General features: G+C 42.7%; 1 pseudogene; it reads right to left on the bottom strand.

The window, feature by feature from the left end:
* Positions 1 to 14,587, bottom strand: part of LOC134728403 (cytospin-B-like) — a 37,871-nt pseudogene extending 23,284 nt beyond the window's left edge.
* Positions 14,588 to 20,583: the final 5,996 nt, after the last annotated feature.

The raw sequence follows: 20,583 nt of genomic DNA, 5'->3' as shown, positions 1-20,583 counted from the left end.
GTTTTGCCATGTTGGCCAGGCTGGTCTTGAACTCATCACATTAAGTGATTCATCCACCTTGGCCTCCCAAAATGCTGGGATTACAGGTGTGAGCCACCATGCCCAGCCCATGATGATTTTTTAAGTATTCAAGGGTAACTCCATTTGGGAAGCGTTGCATGGCACCACTGCTACCTTCACAACTGGCAGATTAATATTTGTGAAGAGGGCAGGTTGTGCCAACCACATGCTCATGCCTGCTGGGATCTTTCCTGAACACCTGGATGAAGCCCAGCCCCAGGCCTTTCGATTGATCTCCCATGAGTCCCCTCTACCTGTCTAGTTTTTGGACTATACACCCAGCCACCTGAAGTTTTTTTTCTTTTATGTCCTGCCTCTGTGCCTTTGCTCATTCTATGCCCTTGCCTGGAGCGTAATTTTCTCTAAATACTTATTATTGTTTTACACAAAACGAATCTAAGAGAAGTTTGTCCCTCTATTGTGAGACAGAAATTATGAAGTACTCTCTCTCCAGATGTCAAAACAGTATCTTCTGAATTTCACTTTCAAATTTCAATATAAGCATATTCAACAATAAAATCAAACAGGATAAGATGGCAATTTGAACATAAGCATCTTCATCTACAAATCTGAACAAAAAGAATCAAAGAAACAGTAAAAATCTTGTAGTCAGGTATCATCTACAAGCCTACATTTTGAAGAATTTCTGCTAATAGAGAGTATGTGGTGGGGGGGAAATTAAAATAAAATACCAAGAGCTTTCCCTCAAATCCCTTCCAAAGAAAATGGAGATAAGGGAAACCCTCCACTAATGTCCCCCACCCTAGAAGGCCAGGGCTGGTGAGGAGCACAAGAAGCCCAGAGAGATGCAGGGCGTTCTGGCAAAGGATCAGGAACAAGAGGAATTTACATCTGAGGAGGCCAAGGTTGGTTTACCCCAGACACAAAGGACAGTAGTGACAAGGGACAGGGCAGGAAAAGCCATGGTGTGCATCTAAAATGGACGAGGGGCATGCAAATGTAGACCCAGAGAGTTGGCTCTGTATTCCAGGCTCACCAAGCAGAGAACAAACTGGGCACAGGTGAATTTCCCCGTTAGGCACTCACCCTTTTCTACTCTACCTGAGCGTCTGTACCTTTCAATATGTAATATATATGCACCTTCAAGAACCTTCCAACACGTTTCAGTCATAAGAAGATCCTAAGCACTGTCAGGTAAAGGCAGTGGAACTGAGCAGGATCCAGACACTGACCTGGGCCAAACGTCAGGCCCTGCCACACCTGGATCTGCTTCAGCAAGAGAAGGTGATGAACAAAATAATGCCCTGCTTGATGCAAATATTTCTTTTTTAAATTTTTATTATTATTATTATTTTTGTGTGTGTGTGATACAGTCTAACTCTGTCGCCCAGGCTGGAGTGCAGTGGCACAATCTCAGCTCACTGCAACCTCCACCTGGGTTCAAGAGATTCTCCAGCCTCAGCCTCCCAAGTAGCTGGGATTACAGGCACGTGCCACTATGCCCAGGTATTTTTTGTATTTTTTTAAGTAGAGACGGGGTTTCACCATTTTGGCCAGGCTGGTCTTGAACTCCTGACCTCAGGTGATTCACCCACCTAGGCCTCCCAGAGTGCTGGGATTACAGGCATGAGCCATGATGCCCAGCCGATGCCAATATTTCATAATACAAAGTGAAGGGGAAACTGCAATCAAGAGAGGACCAACGTTTGTAAATTCATGACCAGAAACAATTTGACACTGATAGTATCTACCTTAAAATTCAATAAAATAAGAAGACATAAATTAAAGATGACAATTTAAAATGAAAGGTGAGTTAAAAATAATATAAGCAATCTAATAACTCATTAATATTTTAAAGCAGATCTAACTCAAAAGAAAAAGAAAGGGGGCATACTTAGGGCAGTTCTCTCCGAATGCAGACGAAATGAATCATGTAAAGGTGAGATTTCAATTCAGTGGACAAAGGATGGTTCTGGTAATAGTGCTGGCATGACCAGCTATCTAACCGGGAGAGAAAGACGCACAGCTCACATTAGATTAAATAAAGAAAGGTGGATCAAACGCCTGCGTGTGTGTGTGTGTGTGTGTGTATGTATCTGTGTGTGTCTGTGTGTGCACGTGCATAAAACAGAGAATGAAACTTAATAGTTTATTTGTAACAAATAAGATTGGAGAGGGAAAACCTTCAAACAAACAAAAAGAAATAACAAAACACTAACAGTTAACATTATATAAAAATATAAACTTTTCTATGATACGGATGTTAAAGCCAAAGGCCTGTAGTGCACTGGGGATAAAAACACATCTTTGGGCAAGCACAGTGATTCACAATTATAATTCCAGTGATTTGGGAGACTAAGGTGGGAGGATCACTCAAGCCCCGGAGCTGAAGACCAGCCTCGGCAATAAAGTGACACCCCATCTGGACAAAAATTCGAATTAGGAAGGCATGGTGGTGTTCGCCTGTAGTCCCCGCTATTTGGGAGGCTTGAGTAGGAGGATCATTTGCGCCTGGGAGGTCAAGGCTTCAGTGAGCTGTGATCGTGCCAGTGCACTCCAGCCTGGGTGACAAAGCAAGACCCTGTCTCAAAACAACAACAACAAAAAACAACCCCCCCAAAACAAAACGAAACAAAAAAACCCCGACATCCCTAATAAAATACTGACTTATAAACTGATGAGAAAGAAACAATCAGCTCAGTGAAAAAATAGGCAAAAGTGCTAAACTAGCAACTCTAGAAGAGAAAGTGCAATTGGTTAGTACACATAAAAATACGCTCAGAGAAATACAAATTAAAATCTAATAAGATAGTATTTTTCACTTATCCTATTGGCAAAAATAAGATCAACACTTTCTGTGGCTGCTCAGACTATGCAGAGATGGGCACGTTCATCAAGAGTGAAATGTCGGCCAGGTGCGGTGGCTCACGCCTGTAATCCCAGCACTTTGGGAGGCCAAGGCAGGCCGATCACGAGGTCAGGAGATCGAGACCATCCTGGCTAATACGGTGAAACCCCGTCTCTACTAAAAAATACAAAAAATTAGCCGGGCGTGGTGGCGGGCGCCTGTAGTTCCAGCTACTCGGGAGGCTGAGGCAGGAGAATGGTGTGGACCCGGGAGGTGGAGCTTGCAGTGAGCCAAGATCGTGCCACTGCACTCCAGCCTGGGTGACAGAGCGAGACTCCGTCTCAAAAAAACAAACAAAAAAAAGAAAGTGAAATGTCACAGCAGTCAAGTGAGTAACCTGGAGACATCTATTAAGATAAAAATGTGTATATTCTCTAGAGCGGCAGTCATAGTTTTAGAAATTCATCCTATAAAAATAAAATCACAACTATATAGGACTATATGAATAAGGACTCGTATTATAGCATTATTCATAACAAAGAAAACTATAACCTTGCTGGCATTAGTAAGACAATATTTGAATATTCCAGGGCACGTCCCTCCTGTGGAAGGCCATGCAGCTCTTAAAATGAGTTCTCTTTGTATGTATTGACCCGGAAGGATGCCCATGTTACATGAAATAAAAAGTGAAGGTGCAGCATACTGTGTAGAACATAGTCCTGTTTATATTTAAACACATATAAATGAAGCCTATATATTTTATGATTAATAAAAAATATACACACTGTTACCAGTGATTACCTTGCAGGGTGAGTACTGAAGGAGGAGAAAGATTAGTATTTTTCTTGACACATCTCCATTTTGCTACCAGTATACCTAAATATTACTTCATAATTAGGAGAAAATCCAATACATTAATTCACCAATCTATTCATTTTTAAATTTCAACAAGACACATCTAGACTAAAAAGTCCATACTATATTTTCTGAGATTCTACAGTTTTGCTTAAAAATCAATTTATGCAAAACTAGTGTTTTTGCTCCACGTTCTCTTGTTCTAATAATAAAATCATTCATATCCCAGCTCAACCTTCTATTTACAACTTATATTTAAAGTCCAGCTTGTTTCTCCTTCAAATTCTATTATTTGAGGAGGCTTTGAAGTTCTGAAACTATATTCATGAAAAAATGTAGAACAAAATGACATAAAGGCCCTGCAGAAACATAGCTGGTGATTAAAACTCAAGCAGCAGGCCGGGTGCGGTGGCTCACGCCTGTAATCCCAGCACTCTGGGAGGCTGAGGTAGACAGATCACAAGGTCAGGAGATCCAGACCATCCTGACCAACACGGTGAAACTCCGTCTCTACTAAAAATATAAAAAATTAGCTGGGTGTGGTGGCGGGCACCTGTAGTCCCAGCTACTCAGGAGGCTGAGGCAAGAGAATGGCGTGAACCCGGGAGATGGAGGTTAGTGAGCTGAGACTGCGCCACTGCACTCCAGCCTGGGCAATAGAGCGAGACTCCGTCTCAAAAAAAAAAAAAAAAAAAAAAAAACCTTAAGCAGCAGACGAGCTTCTGTATAACAACATTATTTAGCATTTTACAAATGCTTACAGATAAAAATACTCAGCAGTACCTGGAGTAAGGATAGGACAAAATGTGGGCTGCAAATACAGTGGTGCCTTTTAAGTTGAGGTTGCAGTTTTCTTACTCTTTATATTTAAAAACATCCAGCAAATGAGTTTTAAATCATCCCAACAACTCTGAATACGAGATAAAGAGCTCCCAGAATCTGCAGTCCTACTCGCAAGTATTTATTTTTACACAGAAGATATCAATGTCTCTTCTTTCTCACACCAAGCTAATGTTTCTAGTGATTCTGTGCTGTCTGGTTTGACACCCCAAAACATCTTCCTGAGTTTAAAGAGCATTCCTGTTCCTAATTTTCCTTTTATTAGACAGTAACTCTTGCCTTGTCTCATCCTTTGGATAAAACAGATACTAGCTTTCCTTTGGATAGCTAATAGCTCCATGCTGAGAACTGCAGGAGGTTTCTGCCTGATGGAGGTTGCTGAAATGGATTTGGATCTTCACAAACACAGGTATTTCTGGACGTTTAAAATCACATTTCTGGAAGTTTAAAATCCACATAAAATTGTGGATCGCTCTGAGTTGAACACTAAGTTTCCAGGCTGAGTTTCATCCATGAGGCTTTTGGTGTAGTTGTCATTCAACCGTTTTCCATTAGATTTCTATTGCCACTGTCACCATGCTTACCTATCTGGCTTAACAGCATCCTTTATGATCAACTGCTGAGACCAGCTTGGTCGGGAGACCCTAACCCAGTGGCCCTAGAGGAATTAAAGACACACACACAGCAACATAGAGGTGTGGAGTGGGAAATCAGGGGTCTCAAGCCTTCAGAGCTGAGAGCCTCAAACAGAGATTTACCCACATATTTACTGAAAGCAAGCCAGTGATAAGCATTGTTTCTATAGATTATAGATTAACTAAGACTATTCCTTACAGGAAACAAAGGGATGTGCCGAAACAAAGGGATGGGCTCTGGCTAGTTATCAGCAGCAGGAGCATGCTCTCCTTAAACAGATCGCTCATGCTATTGTTTGTGGTTTAAGCACGCCTTTAAGCGGTTTTCTGCCCTGGGTGGGCCAGGTGTTCCTTGTCCTCATTCCGTTAACCCACAACCTTCAGCGTGGGCGTCATGGCCGTCACAAACATGTCACAGTGCTGCAGAGATTTTGTTTATGGCCAGTTTGGGGGCCAGTTTATGGCCAGATTTTGGGGGCCTATTCCCAACAATGAACGAAACATCTACTTGTGTTTAGCCCAGCAAGATTCTGGAAATCAAACCAAAGCTTAGTGGTACTTAGTTTCAGATGAGGTAATGAAGTCAGACCCTGTGTGAAGAGGCACAATCAAGACCCCACAGAAGGAAGCCAAACTTTCTGACTTCTGCGGAATAAGCATTACTCAGATCTGCTCTGCCACTGTGCCCTCTCAACATTCCAGCTGCAAATAACTCTTCTTCATGAGACCTGCACTTTCTTTTTTCAGTACAACTTCATTTTATTCTCCAAATAAAAGACTGCTGAGGCTTCTGAGAAAAAGAAAAAAGAGTGAAGGATCATCTTTGATCATGCAGTGAGCTGATTCCAAAATGTGGACAAAAAGCAGACTCAAAGGCAATGATTCCGAGAAACAGTGAATGTCACAAGGAGACACCTGGGCTCTTTATAAAGAGGTAATTTCTCTTCTACACATTCCCCCTTTCATACAGAGATGGCTGCGGCTCCCAATCATGGGAAGAGCTGGGCTGACTTTCTTCCACCAAATGCTCTGCTAGCTGACAGAGCCCACGGAGAGGTGAAAATAGAAATGGGGAGGGAGAGGCTGTAAAGGAGTTACCCTAAGGCAACACGGTCTTAGTTCACAAACGCAAGAATTTCCAGCTTACACTGTCCTACAGGGACAAGCTAATGTCCAGGATAGGCCAATGGGTTTTAATTCCTACTGCTCCAATTTTTTGGAAGCCAAAGGTTTTCGGACATAAAAAAATGTCAGACTACAAATGCCTGTACTAGGCTCCTCCACCAGAACTTCTCCAACAAAGAACTGTGCGGTGAAGCAGAGATGCCCATGATGAACACCACAGGCCCCTCCAGAATTTACAGAGAGGCTTGTGCTTCCCTTTACTGTCAAGGCCAAAAAACTTTTTTTCTTTCATAATTTCAACCTAAAAATCCTAAAGGCCTAAGAGAAGCTTATGTCCACACCGTTCAAATCTGTAAAGATGCGGATTAGGGCATAGGGAGGCAGACACAGCTATTTAGAATTATAGACTGTGTATCTATGTCATAAATGTAAACTATAAAAAAAAAGTACTATGTGAGTCAACAGATAAGGCTGGCTACAGTAAGAGGATATGAGAGGACCAGGTTCTACATTAAGGGCCAAATTAAATGCCAGAAGCCCCTGTTCATCATGGGTGCTAAGGTGAAGTCTGTTCAGAAACTGTTTAGGAATCCTTAGCGGAATGGGCCCCCTCTACCTGGGACAGGGGCTCGGTACCAGAGCATCTGCAGCAAGAGAGCTTGAAAAGGGACCTTAGGGACCCAAGAATCTATACCTCCAACTTCTGCCCTTCCCCTCTCCGCAGCAGCTGGAGAACATGTGCTGAGCGGCTGTGACCCATTAGAGCCATCAGAGCAACACAGAGGGCAGTGCGGGCACATGCAGTGACGCTCGGGCTGACACTGATGTGCACACACGGAGTTAAGCCAATTCCAGCGGAGTCTGCACATGCTGTGCTGCCACACTGCTCACCTCCGAGAGGGGACAACCCAAGAACTGGTGGTGCAGGCAAAACACATTCGAATCACAGACATTCTATTTAGATACCAATAGCATTAATTAGGCACAGATGTTAAGTGTGTTTAATGATCTCTTTTAAAGATGTTTTCCATGGATGTTTACTGGTGTTATATAAACACTGTAAGAATTAGGTAAGTCACCCTGAAATAACAGCATTTACTGTTTCAGAACAAGAGAAATAAACAAACACAGTAAATGCAGAGGTCTTTCCCCGCTGCTGTTACAGAAGCCTTGTGTCATGCACTGCTCATCAACAATGGGGAAACCACTGTGTCAAAGAGGTTCAAAGGATTGCATCAGAAAGATGCTAAGGCTGGCACAGCAATTTCTGACTCTCCCACCAGGGAAAGGTCAGCTGAACAACCAGTCCAGAGAATAGCAGAGCTTAAACGGACCTTGAAAACTACTCACTTTTCCCACCTCTTTTAACAGAGGCAGGAGACGGGGCTGGGAATGAGATGTTGCTAGTTGGCTGCAAAGATGAGGCTGAGAATGAGATACTGCTGGTTGGCTGCAAAGACGAGGCTACCACCTTCCTTCCCCATATACCTTAACATCAGTTATTCTAACTCTGAAATAAAAATATTTTTGAAAGTGTAACAGGGCTGAAGATCATTGATGAGTTAGATAATATCCCACTGTGTAGTCACTGAGTTCCGGCAATAAATGCTGATTTGCATTCCTGCCTGGGTGCTTCATCTCATGCCTATCAGCATGGCTGCAACCATCCCCGCGAGTGCCCATGGGGGCAAACAGTTTAAGAACCAGGTAATCCCGTGTCAGGATCCAGGTGCTTTTTGGGTGTTCTTACCTTCTCTCAGTTGTACTTGAAGATCTCATCAGAGAATGTTCTGCAAGTTCTTTTGCTGTGGCTGAACCAAGGATGACTTTTGAGTTCTCATTAGATGACTGCCAAAGTCAAATTGAGTTTCAATCAAGAACTCATTCAGCCAAGATGGAAACACTGGCTGGCTTCGGGAGCTTGGAGGGTGTGAGTTGGTTTTAGTTCTTGCTCATGGGGTAGGTTCCAGAAGTGACCGAGCCATGAGCGAGTAATTGCCCAGTAGTCAACTCTTCAGAGGTGACAGCTTGCCAGAGAAGTGCAAAATCAGACAAGAAACCATCACTGGCACTTGTCTGACTTCCTGCCAAACACAATGGCAGGCAAAATCATCATGATGCCTGATTTCAGTACCATGACATGTTCTCATTGGTGTCAGTTCCAAAATTTGAAATGTTTTGGGGTAAGGGATTAAACTGCTATATTGAGAAAGTAATGTTGCAAAACACTGGAAAATCAAAAAAGAAAATTCTGTGTTTAAAAAAACAATGACGTTAAGATTGAAGATGCAGGATGCAGCACAGGGAGTCCTAAACTGCCAGGATGCATGCGGAGATTTCCTAGAATACCAGGGTTCACACTGCATGGTATGGCCTGTGTCTCACAGTATACATAAGAAATGCAGCAGCTCATACAAGAACCTGGTTATTCAGGGCTACCATGGAAACTTAGGACTTACCTTTTACCATTTATCATTAAAATAGCGTCCATGAGAAGCAACACAAGTTCTGACTGGGATCTTCTTCCAATGACAGACAATAGGGAAGCAAGACAGAGGCAAACAAACAACAGCAGACACAGAGGCCACCCTGAATGGCCTCACTGCTGTTTCAACAGGGAACACTGCAAAATCTAGTTTTCCTAAAATCCACATCCTTCGGTGGCCAGAGGGTAGAGGTCCGGCTATAAAGTAATGATCTTGTCTGGTGCAACTGTAGTCCCAAATACTCTTAAATGTCACTATTAGCAGAGCTCTCTGGGCTGATAGGCTATGTGTTTCTTCCCGTCCAGAGCAGAGGGGAATGTCATACATCAGCCAAATGCATGTTTTCCACTCTTTTTAAAATAAAGTGAGTTATGTCAAGGCCTTTTGAAGTAGCCCATGGGTGTTGTCAAATAAGTAGGCACATCCCTGGGCCGGGAGGAATGTGTCCTTATTTGGTGGCTCCTCCCCTCAGGAGTGATTCCAGCTTCTCCCACTGCATGGGAGTGACCTGTGCAAGGTGGTGGGCTCGTATTTATCAGTGTGCACTCCCTGCACTAATAAATACTAAGATTCAAGGAGCATCCTAGACAGGACTTCTATTCTTTAAGCCTAGCAGGATACTTGGCTAGAACTTGCCCTTCATATGTAAGTGAGAAGCTTAGCAGCCCCTTATGCTGCTAAGCATGGCAGAAACTGGGCACTGGATGGAATGTTCCTAGTGATGCGGTAGCACTGGTAATGCAGACTGATCCCAGAAAAGAAACAGCAGAGCCTTGCACAGAGAGACACGAAGCGTCTCATCCCTACCAGGGAGCCCCATGCACAGTAATTAAGTGAAAAGCAAGCATGGCCTGGGTGCCCACTAGACTCACGGAGGGGCAGCTCTGCTGGAAACCACCCTGCCGCAGCCCTGCACATCCCCCAGCTCCTTCTGCAGCCAGGCATTCTCCTCCTCCTTCTCCTCCTCCAGCAGTTCAGCAGTTTCCTCTTCACAGTGCCCAGCTCCTGCTGGGCTTCTCACTTGACATTGTTGGCCACTGCCACCGCAGTCTGCAGATCCGGCTGGAACCACCTCCATTCCATGGTCTTCTTCTGAAAATGCCAGAGCCCAACCCTGTGTCAGATGCCTGCCAGGGCTGGTGCCTGGGCAGAGACTCCAGAGCCCCTGTATCAGTCACCAAGAAAGAACAGCCAGCAGTGCTTAGTGAGGCCCTGCTTTCACGGTGTCTTGCTGCTAGGAAAAGGCACTGGTGGAAATTACACCTTCAGGTTATGAGAGCTCTCCATCCTGACAACAAATGACTGCTTGATTTTACTTCCTGCTGGCAAGAACTTACAGTTTCAGGGCCCATGTCATGAAAATGTTCCAAGATAAAGCAGGATAGAGAGAGTGATCCAGACCTTGGAGGGGTAATTTATAGGAAGATGGTGGTGAAGGCTCCTGCCACATCTCCCCTGTATCTGCTCAGTCAGAGTCTTTAGCTGCCTCCCCAGATCTGACTTCTGTTTCTCCAGCTTGATCACATTACCTAGAAATAGACAATTCAGACAGGCCTTGGAAGAGTTGTGAGACTCTTGAGAGAAGATAAGTCAGGTAGCAAAGGGGCAGCTCCACATGCCACAGCAGGTGTTCAAATCTACTCTAAATGCATTCTACTCTAAATGCAACTTTTAGCAATTTCAATTTACCCTGCAAAGAGGGGCTGGAAGCAGCAAGTTCCTCCAAAATAGGGAACACGATGATCTGAAAAATACATGGTGCATATTGAGGTTACAGTCTCAGCAGACAGGATGCACAACCAAATAGCACTATGGGAAGAGGCCTCCTTGGCCACACACACTTGCACACCGAGCCCGGCCTCCCTCGCACTCACACGCAATCATCCTGAGTGTCCTTTATTGCTGTGAGATAGAGGCTTTCACATAACAGAGCACATGACTGCTTATTCCTCCTGTGGTTTGTAAAGCACTTTCCAGAGTCGTGGGTCTCAATGGCAGTTAAGCCTCTGAATCATTGGTGAAGCTTTTCAAAAGCACCGATGTTCTAGTCCACACTCCAGACACCTGGAGGCAGAATCTCCAAGGGCAGACAGAACCCGAGGATGTGTGCATTTGACATCTTCCCAGGTGGCTTGCCTGCCTCTCCCTACTTAAGGACACCTGCAGCCCCTCGTTCTCCTCACCTCCAATTCTCTCCATGTGGCTATCAGAGTCATTCGAGTTTAAATCTGATGGTGTCAGTCACCAAGCTGAAATTCCTCAATAGGTCCTCATGCTCTAACCTAGAGCAGTTTTCTATGAAGGCTGTGAATCAGTATCACCAGAGAAGGCTAAAAAGATGCTTGTGGGCAGGTCCTACCCCAGCAGTTCTAGTTCTAGTGGGCCTGGGAGTCTGCGTCTGGGATTATTCCGCTGAGTAGAAAACACCCCCTAATTTCCTTTCATTTTTCAGTCCATTTCTCTCCCATCAGGATCTCATGGGAAAGAGTGATCGGTCTAGGGCTGGATCCGTGTGTCTCGGGGTCTCTGAGCAAAAAGATATCTGAATAATATTTCAAAATCCTTTTAAAAAGTTTAACAGCTTTTCAAAAGATGGCTTGGGTTATTGTCAGTCCTGGATATATGATGATATAACCACAGGGGTGGGCCTAAATTTTGCTGTGGACATTAATTATACACTGGTTTTCTTGGTGTGTCTGTGCTGACTTTTAAGGATTTAGGGACAATACAACCCCATTCTCAACAGCAAAATATCACAAAAACAAAAACAAAACAGAACAGAACTTGTCTTCTTTGACTTTTCTTCACAATCATGGTGCTGGGTTTGGAAGGATACACTGATGATAATGGTGTCCAGGTTTTCAGCTGTATCCTGAGAACAGCCTGGATGGCACCGACACTGAATGCTGAGGTTCCACAGTTCTACTGCGTGTCATGTTCAAGAAGAAATGAGGCAGGTGCTGTCAACTCTCACTCTAACCAACTAATCAATATCTGGAATACACAGTCAGTTCTCAGGTTCGTGCACAGAGTTGCATCTGGCAATATCTCCCTAAAACAAGCAAGTCTCATCAGCAGTGGAAACTCATTCTTCCCATTTCCTTCTTCCTAACACTGAGCAAGTATTTTTCAATTTTTCCTCAGTCTCCTGATCTGCACAACCTGCCTTGCCTGCAACGTTAACCATTCTCACACCTTACAGCCTTTTGAAACCTAGGAGCCGACCAGCACTAGCCAAGAAGGATTTAATATTTTCCTGACCTGAGATGATGTGCACGTACGTGTCTTTGGTTTTCAGTCTCACAATAATGTTGCCCACTGCTTTTTAAAATTGGCTGTCTTCTCATGAATCCATAAATTTGGCTGCTTTTCCATCTTTTCCACAGCTGCATCACACTCTACAGATGTCCCTTTAGCATGTCAGGGCAGCTTTACATACATATTGTCGAACTTCCTCTCCCTTTCTCTGATGTACTGTGTTGTCGATTCAGTAACTCAGGCTTAACAGCACAGGAGCTCATGCCTTCAAGAAACTTCCCTAACATACGTGTCTTCTCTGCAGGTCTCTCTCAGCCTCCCTGCGCTTAGGGACAGTGGACAGCACTGCAGCACTGCACTTGGGGCCATTTTAAACAGCGAAGTCACCAAAACCAAGCAAAAAAATGCTAAAAGCACAGTACTAAACAGACCATGGAAAAGACATATGTACAGTATGAGAAGGTAAAGTGTCTGTCTGACCTCAGTGGGGAGCATAAGCACTGGATGACTCAACGTTTTCACTTCTCTGTGCATGTCCAAAAATGACAAAAATGACTCAGTGGAAGTACTCTGTGTGTTGATTTGGGGGTTAAAATACATTTGAGCAGCTGGGCGCAGTGGCTCATGCCTGTAATCTCAGCACTTTGGGAGGCCATGGCGGGTGGATCACCTGAGGTTGGGAGTTCAAGACCAGCCTGACCAACATGGAGAAACTCCGTCTCTACTAAAAAAATACAAAAATAGCCGGGCATGGTGGCGCATGCCTGTAATCCCAGCTACTCGGGAGGCTGAGGCAGGATAACCTCCGGTGAGCCAAGATTGCACCATTGCACTCCAGCCTGGGCAACAAGAGCAAAACTCCATCTAAAAAAAAAAAGAAATTTTTAGCAAGCAGGTGAATTCACAAATGTGCAATCTGTGAATCTGTGAATAAGGCGGATCAACTGCACGGTGTGGGGAACTTCTCAGGCAACTGACCAGGCTATTCTTAGTAATGATTGGTGTGACCTAAATGCTTTGCCCATTAAAACTTTTTTTTTTTTTTTTTTTTTTGAGGCAGAGTTTCACTCTGTTGCCCAGGCTAGAGTGCAATGGTGTGATCTCAGCTCACTGCAACCTTCACCTCCTGGGTTCATGCGATTCTCCTGCCTCAGCCTCCTAAGTAGCTGGGATTACAGGCACCCGTCACCTCACCCGGCTAATTTTTGTATTTTTAATAGAGACAAGGTTTCATCATGTTGGCCAAGTTGGTCTCGAACTCTTGACCTCAGGTGATCCACCCACCTCGATCTCCCAAAGTACTAAGATTACAGGCGTGAGCCACCACACCTGGCCATGTCCATTAAGTCTTTTGTCACAAAAGCGAAGCACATTAGATGTGATAATTTGATAAGGGTCATTTGGACAAAGCAGGCAACGTTTAATCCCTTTTAAAAATTTCTTTTCCCAAGTCAAAGTAAACAATGAGCTCATAAGCCACATAATGATGCCTCTTCAGCAACTAAGTGGCCAACATCTGTAAGTTACTTGCTATCCTACCATCAATGGCACACATGCAGGAATTGTTTTCTCCCTTAGACCAAGAGCACACATTTTTCATCCACTCTGACACCTATCATCCAACTCTATCAGCTCCAAGAGACAACACAGTGTCAATGCTTGGTGACAACACAGTGTCAATGCTTGGCAAGGTATTTCTTCTGAATAACCCATTCCTACCCCACAGAATGTCCTTAGGAAAAGTCCCTGTGAACTCTCACACAGTCACAGCTGAAGTGTCCCAACTTGTGGCCTCTAAGCCGATCAGGCTGCTTAGAGACAGTGGCAGCAGCATGGCTCACACACAGCACATCTAGCACAGACAAGAAACATTTGTGGCTGGGTACAGTGATTCACATCTGTAATCCCAGTGCTCTGGGAGACTGATTTGGGACAATCGCTTGAGCCCACAAGTTTGAGGCTGTGGTGAGTATGGTCATACCACTGCACTCCAGTCTGGGCAACAGACTGAGACCCTCTCTCTAAAACAACAACAAAAACAACAACAAACAACAAAGCATTTGCTATTTTTCACAGTCACTTATGTTGCTTACTCTTTTCTTCTGTTATCCAGTTTTCAACTTAGTTTAAGAGATTAATGATTGTTTCTTAGGTGACATTCTTCCCGGGAGATTATAGCATGCTCAAATGAAAGACTCTTCATAAACCCCAGCCAACACACGGTCAAAAACCTTCCCACAGTCACCCACTGCTGCTGGGTTCTTTAGTGTTCTACTCACTTCCAATCCACATTTCACCTGGGCTTGACCCCACTTATTTTTTAGCTCACTGGTAAGTTGAGTACTGTGTAGCTTGATAACCCAGTGCTGTTCCACCTGATCTTCCAGTGCAAACATGGTTTCTTTCATGTCTTTGATCTCTGCATCACTCTCTGATGATGCTTCTTGCAGCTTTAGGCTGGTTCTGTTTAGCTGTTCTGCTTGGTGATTACACATCTCCTTCAGGTATGAATAATCTTTTTCCACTTAAAATAAAAGGAAAGTTCCCTGGTCGGTTTAACAACAAAGTTCCCGCAGCGATCAGTCCACTACAAGCCAAAGCCCCATCATGACACAATATATATACCCATGTAACAAACCTGTACACGAACCCCCTCAATCTAAAGTAATACATCACAAAAAACCCCTGGCAAGTCAGCAGCAGGCTCATGGACACAGTGGCAAAGACGCCTTTGGCATGTGCTGTTTCTTGCATTATTAGCCTCAGAAACAGCCGAGGCCACGAACAGTCAGAGAAACATGATGTATGCTTCCAAATGGCTGGATTCTGTACCCCTTCCTACAAGCGAAAGGGAAATCTGCACGCACTTAAATATTCCTCTTTCCTGCAGCTGAGGGAGCAGTGCTTCCCTGGGAGGCACTGGCCCTGTACCAAGAGGGCTGCCTGGTGTGGCCGCCCCACCGCACATCAGCTATGGGGTGGCGCCCTCTGCTGCTGAGCTGTGAACAACGCCCCTGAAGCAAGGCTGATCTTCAATCTCCTTAGCCATAAGATACTTAGCAGTAAGTTACAATGTTTCTTTAGAGAAATACACTATGAACCTGATAGAGAACCACAGTGGAAGGCACAGAGCACTGAAACATACACATACCAGAAGCAGAAAAGTGGCACAGTACAGTCCTTCCACCTGTTCAATTTTTGATTGTTAATATTCTAAATATACAGGAAACTACCAAGAATAATGATAAACAGGTACCCAGACTTAACAATAGTTAAATTTTGCCACACTTGCAAAATCTTTTTATTCTAGGAAGAATTTTTTAAAGCTTCAATGTACCCTCCCACCTCAGAGAGTAATAAGCATTATCCTAAAATTGCTATGTGGTCATCCCTTGAATGGTTTTTCACTTTTACTATATATGTATGTATCCATGATAATGCCTAGTATTGTTCTGGGTGTTTTGAGTGTTTTACACAATATTATATATACTATATTGTGCTTTTAGAGTGTCGGGTTTGTAACATGGTAATATGCTCTATCCCTCACCATCTATGCTTATTATGCCCTTGCACCTTGCTTTTAGCTGTGTTTTCAAAATGTATCCATACTGGTACACATCCTGCTAGGTGGCTACTTTAGTTGCTGCACAGTATTCCACTGTCTTCAGAAGAAACTATCAACAGAGTAAACAGACAACCTATAGAATGGGAGAAAATATACATTGTTAAGGTATATATTAACAAAGGGAAGCCAGGCAGGTGGCTCAGGACTGTAAACCCAGCCCTTTGGGAGGCCGAGGCGAGTGGATCACCTGAGGTCAGGAGTTCGACACCAGCCTGGTCAACATGGTGAAAACTCCGTCTCTACTAAAAAATACAAAAAATTGGCCAGGCACGGTGTCTCACGCCTGTAATCCCAGCACTTTAGGAGGCCGAGGCAGGTGGATCACTTGGTCAGGAGATCGAGACCATTCTGGCCAACAGGGTGAAACCCTGTCTCTATCAAAAATACAAAAATTAGCTGGGCGTGGTGGCATGTGCCTATAATCCCAGCTACTTGGGAGGCTGAGGCAGGAGAATCACTTGAACCAGGGAGTCAGAAGTTGCAGTGAGCCGAGACTGCGCCACTGTACTCCAGCCTGGTGACAGAGTGAGACTCTGTCTTAAAAAACAAAAAACAAAAAATTAGCCAGGTGTGGTACCAGGCGCCTGTAACCCCAGCTACTTGGGAGGCTGAGGCAGGAGTATCGCTTGCACCCTGGAGGTGGAGGCTGCAGTGAGCCATTGCACTCCAGCCTGGGCAACAAGAGTGAAACTCCATCTAAAATAAATAAATAAAAATAAAAAGGAACACAGCAAGAAGATATAACAATTATAAATTTATATAAACCTAATGGCAGGATCCCAAAGTATATTTTTAAAAATTGACAGAATGAAAGGGAGAAATACTCTTACACTAATACTAGGATATTTCAATACTTCACTTTCAATAATAGAACAACCAGACAGATCAATAAGAAAATACAGGACTTGAACAACACTACAAACCAATTGGACACAACAGACATATACACAACACTCCACCCCACAACAGGAGAATATACATTCCTCTCAAGTGCACACAGTACGTTCTCCAGGATAGACCACATGTTAGGCCACAAAACAAACCTTAACACATTCTTAAAAATTTAAAATAATTCAAAGTATCTTTTCTGATCACAATGTTATAAGACTACAAATCAATAACAGAAGGAGAACTGGAAAATTCACACATGTGGAAATTAAACACACTCTTCTTCAACTGGTCAAAGAAGAAATGACAAGGGAAATTTGAAAATATCTTGAGACAAAGGAAAATGAAAAGGCAACATGCCAAAAGTTATGGGATACAATAAAACAATGTGAAGAGGGAAGTTTATGTAAACGCATACACTGAAAAAGAAGAAACATAACCAGATCATAACCTAATTATACACCTTGAGGAAATAGAAAAAGAAGAGCAAACCAAACCCAAAGCTAGCAGATGGAAATAATGATTACAGCAGAGATAAACAACATACAGATGGAAAAACAATAGAGAAAATCAACAAAACCAAAAGCTAGCTCTTTAAAAGATCAACAAAATTAGCAACACATTAGCTAGACTAATAAAAAGAAGACTCAAATTATCAAAATCAAAAATGAAATTTGTTAAGAAAAAGAGAAAACTCAAATTATCAAAATCAGAAAGGAAATTTACTAAGAAAAAGAGAGAAGACTCAAATTATTAAAATCAGAAGTGAAACTGGAAATAGTATTACTTATTTTATGAAAATAAAAAAGCTTATAAGAGAATACTATAAACAGCAGTATACCAATAAATTTTATAACCTGGATAAAATGGGCATATTCCTAGAAACACACAATCTACCAAAACTGACACATTAAGAAACAGAAAATCTGAATAGACCTACAACTGGTGAGGAAGTGAGGAGACTGAATCAGTAATAAGAAACCTACTGGCCAGGTGTGGTGGCTCACACCTTTAATCCTAGCACTTTGGGAGGCCGAGGCGGGCAGATCACTTGAGGTCGGGAGTTCAAGACCAGCCTGACCAACATGGAGAAACCCTGTCTCTACTAAAAATACAAAAATTAGCCAGGTGTGGTGGCACATGCCTGTAATCCCAGCTACTCAAGAGGTTGAGGCATGAGAATCGCTTGAACCCGGGAGGCAGAGGTTGCAGTGAGCCGAGACTGTACCATTGGACTCCACCCTGGGCAACAAGAGCAAAACTTTGCCAAAAAAAAAAAAAAAAAAAAAAATGACAAGCACAAGACCAGATTGCTTTACTAGTGAACCCCACCAAAACATTTAAAGAATCAACTCTAATTCTTCTCAAACTCTTCCCAAAAATCAAAGAGGAGGGAACACTTCCTAACTCATTCTATAAAGTCAGCATTACACTGATACCAAAGCCCAATGAAGCCATCACAAAAAAGAAAATTACAGACCAATATGCCTTAAGTATTTAGATGCAAAAATTCTCAATAAAATATTAGCAAAGTGAACCCAACAGCATATCAAAGAAATTATTCACCATAACCAAGTGGAATTTATTCCTGGAGGGCAAAGATGGTTCAACATAAAAAAAACAATCAGTAAAATGCACCACATTAAAAAAATTAAAAGGCCAGGCGTGGTGGCTCATGCCTGTAATCCCAGCACTTTGGGAGGCTGAGGCAGGTGGATCATGAGGTCAGGAGATCAAGACCATCCTGGCTAACATGGTGAAACCCCATCTCCACTAAAAATACAAAAAATTAGCCGGGTGTGGTGGCGGGTGCCTGTAGTCCCAGCTACCTGGGAGGCTGAGGCAGGAGAATCGCTCAAACCCAGGAGGCAGAGGTTGCAGTGAGCCGAGATTGCACCACTGCACTCCAGCCTGGGTGACAGAGTGAGACTCCATCTCAAAAAAAAAAGGAAAAAAATTACAGAAAAAACTATGTTCATCTCAGTTGATGCAGAAAAAACAATTTTAAAAATCCAATACTTTTTCATGATAAAAACACAAGAAACTAGGGTAGAAAGTAACTTCCCTATCATGATAAAGGCCATATTTGAGAATCCCACAGCTAACAACATTCTCAGTGGTGAAAGAGTGAAAGCTTTCCCCTAAGATCAGGAACAAGATCAGGATGCACACATGTCACTTCTCTTCAACATAGCCAGAGCACTTATGCAAGAAAAGGAAATAAAGATATAAACACTGGAAAGGAGAGCATAAGAATATCTCTGTTCACAGACAACATAATCTTCTATGTAAAAAACACTAACAATTCCACTCAATGGGGAAAAGGACAGTCTCTTCAACAAATTACGCTGGAAAAACTGGCTATCCATATGCGTGAGAATGAAGCTGAATCCTTATCTGACACCATATACAAAAATTAACTCAAAATGGGCTACAGGCTAAAACTATAAATGTTTTAAAAGAAAACACAGGAGAAAAATCTCCATCAACTGAATTTGGAAATGATACTTTGGATATGGCAACAAAGGCACAGACAATGAAAGAAAAAAATTAGATAAATTGAACTTCATGAAAATTATAACTTGTTTTAATTTTAATAGGACCAAAGGATACTACTGAGAGAGTAAAAAGACAAGTCACAGAATAGAAGCAAATATTTGCAAATCACATATTTGCTAAGGGGTTGATATCCAGAATACATAAAGAACTCCTAAAACTCAACAGTAAGTAGTGTGCAAAATGAAATTAAGGGCTGTAAAAAACAATACTGAATAGGCAAAGTACTTGAGAGTTGTTAGTTGGCTCAAGAAATCTAGAGAGAAGTGGAAGTTCAAAGAACGTGGGTGGTGTCGTGTGTCTGGACTAGACCGTGGGCTTCCTGAGGCCAGGGACTCTGCCATATATACGCATGGTAGGCTCTCTGGCAGTATTTGTTGGGTGGATGCATAGGTGACTAGGACATTCCAACTGGAACGCAGGTTGGACCCATACTGCAAACAGTCTTCATTGCTAAGTAAGAGTATCCAGAATATATTAGTATCCAGAATATATTAATATAAAGAATGCTTATAACAGAATAATGAAAAGACAAATTTCAAGAGACATTTTACCATAAAAGACATATGACTGGACAACAAGCACACGAAAAGATGCTCAACATCATTTGTCACTAGGGAAATGCAAACCCAAACCACACTGAGATACCACCTCATACCCCCTGGGAAGGCTAGAGTGAGAAAGATGGTCAACAACAAGTGTCAGTGAAGATGTGGAGAAATCGGAACCCTCGTGCACGAAGTAAATTATAAAATAGTGCGGCTGCTCTGGAAAGCAGTTTGGCAGGTCCTTAAAATGCTAAATGTAGAATTATCATATGACCCAGTAATTCCACTTCTAGGTATCCATCTACTCAAGAGAAATGAAACATGTTCACCCAAAACTTGAACCCAAAAGTTCATGGAGGCATTATTATTCATGGAGGCATTATTAACAATCACAGTGACCAAAAAAGTAGAAACAACCCAAATGTCCATCCACCGATGACTGGAAAAGCCATATGACATATCCATAAAGTGGAATGTTACTTAGCCACAAAACTGAAGCAAGTACTGATACCTGCTACAACATGGATGGCCCTTGAAAACATTATGCCAAGTGGAAGAAGCTAGTCACAATACATCACATATTGTATGATTCCATTTATGGAAAATGTCCAAAACAGGCAAATCTATAGAGACAGATAATAAATTAGTGGTAGCCTAGGGTAGGGGAGGAATGAAGATTGACAAGGTTTCTTTTTGGGGTGATCAAAATTAGTTCTAAATTAGTTCTAAAAATATGTTCTAAAATTAGTTAGGGTGATTGTTGCATAACTGTGTAAATACACTAAAAAACAGACTTGTACACTTTACACAGGTGAACTTTATGGCATGGAAATTACATCTTAAGAAAACTGCTTATTCGAGGGGAGGCGAGAAGGGAGCAGTTGGTGGACAAAGAGGG

Source organism: Pan paniscus, chromosome 19, assembly GCF_029289425.2.
Source record: "Pan paniscus chromosome 19, NHGRI_mPanPan1-v2.0_pri, whole genome shotgun sequence".
Taxonomy (NCBI): domain Eukaryota; kingdom Metazoa; phylum Chordata; class Mammalia; order Primates; family Hominidae; genus Pan; species Pan paniscus.
The sequence above is the reverse complement of the archived record's forward strand: the minus strand, read 5'-3'. Positions and strand labels throughout refer to the sequence as shown.